This window comes from Oncorhynchus keta, chromosome 22 (assembly GCF_023373465.1).
Source record: "Oncorhynchus keta strain PuntledgeMale-10-30-2019 chromosome 22, Oket_V2, whole genome shotgun sequence".
NCBI classification, from domain to species: Eukaryota; Metazoa; Chordata; class Actinopteri; order Salmoniformes; family Salmonidae; genus Oncorhynchus; species Oncorhynchus keta.
The window spans coordinates 52,546,698-52,554,911 of NC_068442.1; the positions used below are offsets into that span (position 1 = coordinate 52,546,698).

At 45.2% G+C, this 8,214-nt stretch overlaps 1 long non-coding RNA gene across 4 annotated transcripts; it reads left to right on the plus strand.

Annotated features, from left to right (window-relative positions):
- The first annotated feature begins 6,892 nt into the window (after positions 1-6,892).
- LOC127910835 (uncharacterized) lies at positions 6,893-7,819 on the plus strand. Of its 4 annotated transcripts, none has more exons than XR_008076293.1 (4): positions 6,893-6,967; positions 7,004-7,111; positions 7,472-7,561; positions 7,760-7,819. It is a non-coding gene; the product is annotated as an uncharacterized LOC127910835 (long non-coding RNA). The 4 variants fall into 4 exon arrangements; XR_008076296.1 differs by lacking the exon at positions 7,760-7,819 and adding an exon at positions 7,661-7,753 and having other exon boundaries at positions 7,472-7,534; XR_008076294.1 differs by having other exon boundaries at positions 6,951-6,967; positions 7,004-7,048; positions 7,481-7,561.
- The last annotated feature ends 395 nt before the right edge of the window (positions 7,820-8,214 follow it).

Sequence of the window (8,214 nt, forward strand, 5' to 3'; positions counted from 1 at the left end):
CTAGCCAGTCATCCAGTCAGCCATCCAGCCAGCCAGCCAGCCAGCCAGCCAGCCAGCCAGCCAGCCAGCCAGTCTGCCAGTCAGCCAGATGCTCTGCTCACCTCTTACCACCAGTAGTGCCTCTCATTTAGGAACAGCTGTAACAAATAAACAACCTTGTGGTGTTGGGTTTATTTTACACGCATCTTTATCTCAAAATGGCTCCTTAGTTTCTTCGTGGTGCACTCCTTTAGACAAGAGTCCTGGTCAAAAGTAGTGCACTATATAGAGAGCAGGGTCACATTTGGGACACAGCCTACGACTTCCGCTCTTCATTCAAGACAGTGGACTTTTTTGAAATGTGTAATTTAAGGGACAAACTTTGAAAGCTTTCACTTCACATCCCATCACAATGATCAGCTTGTCTATTTGCTGGAAGTCTGTATACTGACGTGTCTGTGTGTCACATGGGGGGAGGCTGTTAGTAAAAACACATCTGCGCCACACAAACAGCTGAGTAATGTCAGTAGGCTGATAACTCCTAGGCCCCTAACTCCTCCTGAAGGGTCTGTGGATTGGTAGAAGCAGTGTAGTAGTTGAGCTTCCATCAATATTACCCCCATCTACAGATCAATACTGCAAGGATTGGGGCCATCTCTCTCTCTCTCTCTCTCTCTCTCTCTCTCTCTCTCTCTCTCTCTCCCTCTCTCTCTCTCTCTCTCTCTATTCCCATTTTCTCTCTCTCTCTCTCTCTCTCTCTCTCTCTCTCTCTCTCTCTCTCTCTCTCTCTCTCTCTCTCTCTCTCTCCCTCTCTCTCTCTCTCTCTCTCTCTCTCTCTCTCTCTCTCTCTCTCTCTCTCTCTCTCTCTCTCTCTCTCTCTCTCCCTCTCTCTCTCTCTCTATTCCCATGTCTCTCTCTCTCTCTCTTCCCATTTCAATTCAAGGGGCTTTATTGGCATTGGAAACATGTGTTAACATTGCCAAAGCAAGTGAGGTAGATAATATACAAAAGTGAAATAAGCAATAAAAATGAACAGTAAACATTACACATACAGAAGTTTCAAAACAGTAAAGACATTACAAATGTCATATTACGTATATATACAGTGTTGCAACTATGTACAAATGGTTAAAGAACACAAGGGAAAATAAATTAGCATAAATATGGTTTGTATTTACAGTGATGTTTGTTCTTCACTGGTTGCCCTTTTCTCATGGCAACAGGTCACAAATCTTGCTGCTGTGATGGCTCACTGTGGGATTTCACCCAAAGATATGGGAGTTTATCAAAATTGGATTTGTTTTCGAATTCTTTGTGGATCTGTGTAATCTGAGGGAAATATGTCTTTCTAATATGGTCATAAATTGGGCAGGAGGTTAGGAAGTGCAGCTCAGTTTCCTTCTCATTTTGTGGGCAGTGAGCACATAGCCTATCTTCTCTTGCGAGCCATGTCTGCCTACGGCGGCCTTTCTCAATAGCAAGGCTATGCTCACTGACTCACATTTTTCTCTCTCTCTCTCTCTCTCTCCCCATTTCTCTCCCCATCTTTCTCTCTCTCTCTCTCTCTACCAGGCATGATTCTCATTACACCCTTATATTCTACTCTCACATCTCTGAATGCTCTAAGCTGAACAAAGATGTATCTCACTTTAATCTAAATGAAAAAGATTAAATCAAATATAGTGCCGGTAGGAGGACAGTTGAATCTCTACAGGAAGATAAAACAGACCTCCACCACACCTCTTTCTCCATATCTCTCATTCTCTCTTTATCCACCCCCCTCTCTCTCTCTTTCTCATCCCCTCTCGCTCTCTCTCTCGCTAACTCTCTCTGCTTGGCTGACTGGCTGCCTGGCTGACTGACTGCCTGATAGCTGGGTGTAATCTACTGGTATATTTTGTAACACCCTCATCATTGAGGGGCTGACTGACTGGATAACTATCTGACTGACTGACTGTTTAACTAACTCACTGACTGACTGGATAACTATCTCACTGACTGACTGGATAACTAACTCACTGACAGACTGGATAACTAACTCACTGACTGACTGGATAACTAACTCACTGACTGACTGTTTAACTAACTCACTGACTGACTGGATAACTATCTCACTGACTGGATAACTAACTCACTGACTGACTGACTGGGTAACTAACTCAATGACTGACTGACTGGATAACTAACTCACTGACTGACTGGGTAACTAACTGACTGACTGACTGACTGGATAACTAACTCACTGACTGACTGGGTAACTAACTGACTGACTGACTGACTGACTGGATAACTAACTCGCTGACTGACTGACTGGGTAACTTACTGACTGACTGGATAACTAACTGACTGACTGGATAACTAACTCACTGACTGACTGGGGAACTAACTCACTGACTGACTGGATAACTAACTCACTGACTGACTGGGTAACTAACTCACTGACTGACTGGAAAACTAACTCGCTGACTGACTGGGTAACTAACTCACTGACTGACTGGATAACTAACTCACTGACAGACTGGATAACTAACTCACTGACAGACTGGATAACTAACTCACTGACTGACTGGGTAACTAACTCACTGACTGACTGGATAACTAACTCACTGACTGACTGGATAACTAACTCACTGACAGACTGGATAACTAACTCGCTGACTGACTGGGTAACTAACTCACTGACTGACTGGATAACTAACTCACTGACAGACTGGATAACTAACTCACTGACTGACTGGGTAACTAAAACACTGACTGACTGGGTAACTAACTCACTGACTGACTGGATAACTAACTCACTGACAGACTGGATAACTAACTCACTGACTGACTGGATAACTAACTCACTGACTGACTGGGTAACTAACTCATTGACTGACTGGGTAACTAACTCACTGACTGACTGGATAACTAACTCGCTGACTGACTGGGTAACTAACTGACTGACTGACTGGATAACTAACTCACTGACTGACTGGGTAACTGACTGACTGACTGACTGACTGACTGACTGGAAAACTAACTCGCTGACTAACTGGGTAACTAACTGACTGACTGACTGGATAACTAACTCGCTGACTGACTGGGTAACTGACTGACTGACTGACTGACTGGGTAACTAACTCGCTGACTGACTGGGTAACTAACTGACTGACTGACTGACTGACTGACTGACTGGGTAACTAACTGACTGACTGACTGACTGGATAACTAACTCACTGACTGACTGGGTAACTAACTCACTGACTGACTGACTGGGTAACTAACTCAATGACTGACTGACTGGATAACTAACTCACTGACTGACTGGGTAACTAACTGACTGACTTGATAACGAACTCACTGACTGACTGGATAACTAACTCACTGACTGGGTAACTAACTGACTGACTGAGTGGGTAACTAACTGACTGACTGACTGGGTAACTAACTCACTGACAGACTGGATAACTAACTCACTGACTGGGTAACTAACTGACTGACTGAGTGGGTAACTAACTGACTGACTGACTGGGTAACTAACTCACTGACTGACTGGGTAACTAACTGACTGACTGACTGGGTAACTAACTCACCGACTGACTGGGTAACTAACTCACTGACTGACTGGATAACTAACTCACTGACTGACTGACTGGGTAACTAACTCACTGACTGACTGGGTAACTAACTCACTGACTGACTGGGTAACTAACTCACTGACTGACTGGGTAACTAACTGACTGACTGACTGGGTATCTAACTGACTGACTGACTGACTGGGTAACTAACTCGCTGACTGACTGGGTAATTAACTCACTGACTGACTGGGTAACTAACTGACTGACTGACTGACTGGGTAACTAACTGACTGATTGATGACTGCAGGACGTTGCATCACTGAGGTCTGATCCGTAAGTTACTGATTGATTTAGATTAAACCCTGGCCTTTGAAACCTGGCCTTTGAAACCTGGCCTTTGAAACCTGGCCATGAAACCTGGCCATGAAACCTGGCCATGAAACCTGGCCATGAAACTTGGCCATGAAACCTGGCCATGAAACCTGGCCTTGAAACCTGGCCTTTGAAACCTGGCCTTTGAAACCTGGCCTTTGAAACCTGGCCATGAAACCTGGCCATGAAACCTGGCCTTTGAAACCTGGCCATGAAACCTGGCCATGAAACCTGGCCATGAAACCTGGCCATGAAACCTGGCCTTTGAAACCTGGCCTTTGAAACCTGGCCATGAAACCTGGCCATGAAACCTGGCCATGAAACCTGGCCTTTGAAACCTGGCCATGAAACCTGGCCATGAAACCTGGCCTTTGAAACCTGGCCATGAAACCTGGCCATGAAACCTGGCCATGAAACCTGGCCATGAAACCTGGCCATGAAACCTGGCCATGAAGTCAAATGTTTGTCAGTATATTTTTATGATTAACTAATTCACTGACTGCAGCTGTATTTGTATTTATTATGGATCCCCATTAGTGTGTGTGCTTGCCTGCCTGTCTGTCTGCCTGCCTGCCTGCCTTCCTTCCTTCCTTCCTTCCTTCCTTCCTTCCTTCCTTCCTTCCTTCCTTCCTTCCTTCCTTCCTGCCTGTCTACCTGTCTGTCTGTCTGTCTGTCTGTCTGTCTGCCTGCCTGCCTGCCTGCCTGCCTCCCTGCCTGCCTTCCTTCCTTCCTTCCTTCCTTCCTTCCTTCCTTCCTGCCTGTCTACCTGTCTGTCTGTCTGTCTGTCTGTCTGTCTGTCTGTCTGTCTGTCTGTCTGTCTGCCTGCCTTCCTGCCTGCCTGCCTGCCTGCCTGCCTGCCTGTCTGTCTACCTGTCTGTCTACCTGTCTGTCTGTCTGTCTGTCTGTCTGTCTGTCTGTCTGTCTGTCTGTCTGTCTGTCTGTCTGTCTGTCTGTCTGTCTGTCTGCCTGCCTTCCTTCCTTCCTTCCTTCCTTCCTTCCTTCCTTCCTGCCTGCCTGTCTGTCTGCCTGTCTGTCTACCTGTCTGTCTACCTGTCTGTCTGTCTGTCTGCCTTCCTTCCTTCCTTCCTGCCTGCCTGTCTGTCTGCCTGTCTGTCTGTCTGTCTGTCTGTCTGTCTGTCTGTCTGTCTGTCTGTCTGTCTGTCTACCTGTCTGTCTGTCTGTCTGTCTGTCTGCCTGCCTTCCTTCCTTCCTTCCTGCCTGTCTGTCTGTCTGTCTGTCTGTCTGTCTGTCTGTCTGTCTGTCTGTCTGTCTGCCTTCCTTCCTTCCTTCCTTCCTTCCTTCCTTCCTTCCTTCCTTCCTTCCTTCCTGCCTGTCTGTCTGTCTGTCTGTCTGTCTGTCTGTCTGTCTGTCTGTCTGTCTGTCTGTCTGTCTGCCTGCCTTCCTTCCTTCCTTCCTTCCTGCCTGTCTGTCTGCCTGTCTGTCTGTCTGTCTGTCTGTCTGTCTGTCTGTCTGTCTGCCTGCCTGCCTGCCTGCCTGCCTGCCTGCCTGTCTGTCTGTCTGTCTGTCTGTCTGTCTGTCTGTCTGTCCTGCCTGCCTGCCTGCCTGCCTGCCTGCCTGCCTGCCTGCCTGCCTGCCTGCCTGCCTGCCTGTCTGTCTGTCTGTCTGTCTGTCTGTCTGTCTGTCTGCCTGCCTTCCTTCCTGCGTTCCCCAGCTGCTCTGTAAGGTGTTTTTTGTCAAATGCTTGTCAATATTTTTGATTGATTGATGAGTGAAATGTGTTTTTCCTGTTTTACAGTAGTTTTTTTGGGGGGGGGAAACATTTTTATTTTTTTATTTATTAATTTCTGAATCACAAAAGTATTTCCTTTACGTGACAATACAGTTATGACAAAATGTTTTTAGTGTAATGGATGGATTGCTTATGTAGGTTGTTCATTATGTACACCAGAAAACTATTTACTGTTCATTTTACACTAATTACTCAATTTATAACATTAGCTATTTCTTGGAAATCCTTGCCATAAACATGACTTACAAATGTTTTAGACATTTCCTGTAGATGTATGTATTTACTGATTGCTTGCCCATGATAATAGACAGTTAGACGGGTTAACGTATTATAAATTCACATGGTGTTCATTTTCTCCCCAACCACAACATCTGTGTTGTTGAATGACCTGTCGTTATCACTGTAGGTCCGCCTCGACACGGGACCCTGATGGATGGTAGAGGGACTCGTCTGACGCTTGATATTCTGTGTGTTTATACAGAATAAAATAACACACATTAAAATAACACACCAATTCGTTGTTGAATAGTGAGATTCTGATAATGATGCTTTAAAAATAAAAAACGACTCTGTACCTTTAAGAGACAAATACATTAAACTGATTCATGCTTTGAAATGGAACGTACCTCTCATGAGACCGGGTTGGATATCATTCCATGCAGAGGCACACCAATCTGTTGTTAAATAGTGAGATTCTGATAATGATGCTTTAAAAATAAAAAAATAAATGACTCTGTACCTTTAAGAGACAAATACATTAAACTGATTCATGCTTTGAAATGGAACGTACCTCTCATGAGACCGGGTTGGATATCATTCCATGCAGAGGCACACCAATCTGTTGTTAAATAGTGAGATTCTGATAATGATGCTTTAAAAATAAAAAAATAAATGACTCTGTACCTTTAAGCGACAAATACATTAAACTGATTCATGCTTTGAAATGGAACGTACCTCTCATGAGACCGGGTTGGATATCATTCCATGCAGAGGCACACCAATCTGTTGTTGAATAGTGAGATTCTGGAAGTATTCATTAGTCACCCCATTACAGTTAACTGTATTAGGTTTTCATGAGAAGCAGCTGCATTCGGGCTGGACCTGTGCGACTGATGGTATACGATTCAAAAAGCATCAAACCTGTAATTTGTGGGGCAGATCTTGGCTTTAAAATGTACAGCATGTCACTGTGTAGTAGGTGTGGTAGATGTGGTAGGTGTGGTAGGTGTGGTAGATGTGGTAGGTGTGGTAGGTGTGGTAGGTGTGGTAGATGTGGTAGATGTGGTAGGTGTGGTAGGTGTGGTAGGTGTGGTAGATGTGGTAGGTGTGGTAGATGTGGTAGGTGTGGTAGATGTGGTAGGTGTGGTAGGTGTGGTAGATGTGGTAGGTGTGGTAGATGTGGTAGGTGTGGTAGGTGTGGTAGATGTGGTAGGTGTGGTAGGTGTGGTAGGTGTGGTAGATGTGGTAGATGTGGTAGATGTGGTAGGTGTGGTAGGTGTGGTAGATGTGGTAGGTGTGGTAGATGTGGTAGATGTGGTAGGTGTGGTAGATGTGGTAGGTGTGGTAGATGTGGTAGATGTGGTAGGTGTGGTAGGTGTGGTAGGTGTGGTAGATGTGGTAGATGTGGTAGGTGTGGTAGGTGTGGTAGGTGTGGTAGATGTGGTAGATGTGGTAGGTGTGGTAGATGTGGTAGATGTGGTAGGTGTGGTAGATGTGGTAGGTGTGGTAGATGTGGTAGGTGTGGTAGATGTGGTAGGTGTGGTAGATGTGGTAGATGTGGTAGATGTGGTAGGTGTGGTAGATGTGGTAGATGTGGTAGGTGTGGTAGATGTGGTAGGTGTGGTAGATGTGGTAGATGTGGTAGATGTGGTAGGTGTGGTAGGTGTGGTAGATGTGGTAGGTGTGGTAGATGTGGTAGGTGTGGTAGATGTGGTAGATGTGGTAGATGTGGTAGATGTGGTAGATGTGGTAGGTGTGGTAGATGTGGTAGGTGTGGTAGGTGTGGTAGGTGTGGTAGATGTGGTAGGTGTGGTAGATGTGGTAGGTGTGGTAGATGTGGTAGATGTGGTAGGTGTGGTAGATGTGGTAGATGTGGTAGGTGTGGTAGATGTGGTAGGTGTGGTAGATGTGGTAGATGTGGTAGGTGTGGTAGATGTGGTAGGTGTGGTAGGTGTGGTAGATGTGGTAGATGTGGTAGATGTGGTAGATGTGGTAGGTGTGGTAGGTGTGGTAGATGTGGTAGATGTGGTAGATGTGGTAGGTGTGGTAGATGTGGTAGGTGTGGTAGGTGTGGTAGATGTGGTAGATGTGGTAGGTGTGTATTTACATTCAAAATGTTCACGTTTACATTCCATGTTACAATTGATGACCATATTATTTACTTTATTTAAGTTTTTCTTCCTGTAGGATCCCATGTACTTTGATCTTATATCAAAGTATTTAGGATTAGTAGACTCTTTGCAAAAATAATCTGTCTTTTAAATCTCCCAGCCCTTCAAACGTAATGAGTGGCATGAAAGTTGAGACAAATGAGAAAGTTGAGACAAACGTGAT